Source organism: Triticum aestivum, chromosome 3A (genome assembly GCF_018294505.1).
Source record: "Triticum aestivum cultivar Chinese Spring chromosome 3A, IWGSC CS RefSeq v2.1, whole genome shotgun sequence".
In the NCBI taxonomy this organism is placed as follows: Eukaryota; Viridiplantae; Streptophyta; class Magnoliopsida; order Poales; family Poaceae; genus Triticum; species Triticum aestivum.
This window is the reverse complement of record NC_057800.1, coordinates 268,136,701-268,139,330: the sequence shown is the minus strand read 5'-3', so window position 1 is coordinate 268,139,330 and position 2,630 is coordinate 268,136,701. Positions and strand designations below refer to the sequence as shown.

Genomic DNA, 2,630 nt, shown 5'->3' with positions numbered 1-2,630 from the left:
ATAAATCAACGAAGCTATTCAGATGAGTAGCGGCATCTTCACTAGGAAGGCCGGCGAATTGATCTTTCATAACAAGATTCAACAAAGCAGTATTGATTTCACAAGATTCAGTATTGGCAAGAGGAGCAATCGGAGAGCTAAGGAAATCATTATTATTGGTATTGGTGAAGTCACACAATTTGGTAGTATCTTGAGCCATCACGACAAACAAGCAATCCAACACACGGGCAAGCAAAAAGGCAAGCGAGAAAAAGGCAAACGGAGAAATAGAAGGAGATTGGGAAAGAGAGGCCGAATAAAACGGCAAGGGTGAAGTGGGGGAGAGGAAAACGAGAGGCAAATGGCAACTAATGTAATGCGAGAGATAGGGATTGTGATGGGTACTTGGTATGTTGACTTTTTGCGTAGACTCCCCGGCAATGGCACCAGAAATTCTTCTTGCTACCTCTTGAGCTTGCGTTGGATTTCCCCGAAGAGGAAAGGATGATGCAGCAGAGTAGCGTAAGTATTTCCCTCAGTTTTTGAGAACCAAGGTATCAATTCTGTAGGAGGCCATGCTCAAGTCCCTCGTACCTGCACAAAATGATAGCTACTTGCAACCAACATGATTAGGGGTTGTCAATCCCTTCACGGTCACTTACGAGAGTGAGATATGATAGATATAATATTTTTGGTATTTTTGGTATAGAGATGCAAAGTTAAAAGTAATAGGCAAAGTAAAAAAGCAAAGCAAGATTAAAGTGATGGAGATTGATATGATGAGAATAGACCCGGGGGCCATAGGTTTCACTAGTGGCTTCTCTCAAGAGCATAAGTATTCTACGGTGGGTGAACAAATTACTGTTGAGCAATTGACAGAATTGAGCATAGTTATGATAATATCTAGGCATGATCATGTATATAGGCATCACGTCTGTTACAAGTAGACCGAAACGATTTTGCATCTACTACTATTACTCCACTCATCGACCGCTATCCATCATGCATCTAGAGTATTAAGTTAAAAACAGAGTAACGCTTTAAGCAAGATGTCATAATGTAGAGAGATAAATTCATGCAATATGAAATAAACCCCATCTTGTTATCCTCGATGGCAACGCTACAATACGTGCCTTGCTGCCCCTTCTGTCACTAGGAAAGGACACCGCAAGATCGAACCCAAAGCTAAGCACTTCTCCCATGGCAAGAACTACCAATCTAGTTGGCCAAACCAAACGGATAATTCGAAGAGACTTGCAAACATACACTACTAGGGAAAACCTTATACACAGAATCTTAGCAGCAGTGCGGTTTAAAAACAAACGCTACTGCTAATTAGCAGTAGCGAGATTGAGAAAACCGCGCTACTAATAACCTGATAGTAGTAGCGTGGGTTTTTACCCCTCGCTACTACTAAGTTATTTCCACTGTGCCTCCCGGGACCAGCCGTAGTAGTAGCGCGGGTTGTAAAACCTACGCTACTACTACGTGGATAGCCATAGCGCAGGTCAGACACCCGCGCTACTACTAGTCTCCCACGCCACCCACCCCCGCCGGATACACTCCCACCCGCAACCGTCCCACACCACTCAACCCATGTCTGTCTAAAAAAAATCCACCAACGCCCGATCCAGATTGCCTCCGCCTCCATCCCCCGCTGCGTGCGCCACGCCGGCGGCCGCGTGGCCGCCGCTCCCCGTCTCGCGCCGCTGCCCTCCCCTCCCCCCCCCCAGTCCAGTGAGCTCGCCGACGAATCTCGTATCCATCATATCACCGTCGCCGGCCGCATCCCGTCCTAGCCCACCTGCCCGCCGATGGCCTTCTCCTCGTTCCCATGGCCGTTCCGCCACCGAGCCGGTGCCAGCGGCAGCGGCGGAACCGGCCCAAGCAAACCCTCCGCCGCGGAGGGGAAGGAGGAGGACGCGGAGGAGCTCGGCGTCACGCCGCAGCTCCTTGACTTCCTCCGGACACTCTCCCCCGATGCCTTCAAGTCCTTCCCTCCAGCTCCACCAAGGCACCCCCTCCTTCCTCCCTTCTCGATTCCACTCCCCTAGTAGTTCCCTCTCAATTACTGGCGGTGCTATGCTTTGTCGCAGGAGGATCCGCGGAGTCGGCGGCCGAGCTCTCGGACTGGTAGCAGCAACACGCCGTCCTCGTGCTCGCCAGAGCCAAGGTAGGTCTCCCGCGGATCCCGTCCTCCGCTTCACCAAGACAGAGATGGCTCTCAGGTCTCAAACTGTAATTTGTGATCCCTGCAGGAACTCGCTAAGGTTCGCTATGATCTGTGCCCACGCCACATGAAGGACAAGCAGTTCTGGACATACATCTTGTCGTAAGCTCTTTCCTTATTAGCTTTCGCCCATGTGTGAGTGCATTGTTCCAGTCCAAGTGCTCAATTAGCTTCATGCTGGTCTTGATTTTGTGAATCTTCAGTTAGGAATTCTAGTCCATGGTGCTCCTTAATACCCAGCAAACTATATTTGTACCTAAACATGATCGTCCCAGTTGCATGTGTACCGTTGTGTTGTTTTGTATATATAATAAACATCTAGCAAAAGGGATTGGCATCTAAAGATGAGAAATTATGTCAAATGTGAGTACCTATTTTTGTAAAAGCTCAGCAAAAAGGGGACATCATCATGTAAAGCGTG

The 2,630-nt window shown here is 48.7% G+C and overlaps 1 pseudogene; it reads left to right on the top strand.

Annotated features, from left to right (window-relative positions):
* The first annotated feature begins 1,793 nt into the window (after positions 1 to 1,793).
* On the top strand, positions 1,794 to 2,315 carry LOC123056898 (uncharacterized; annotated as a pseudogene).
* Positions 2,316 to 2,630: the final 315 nt, after the last annotated feature.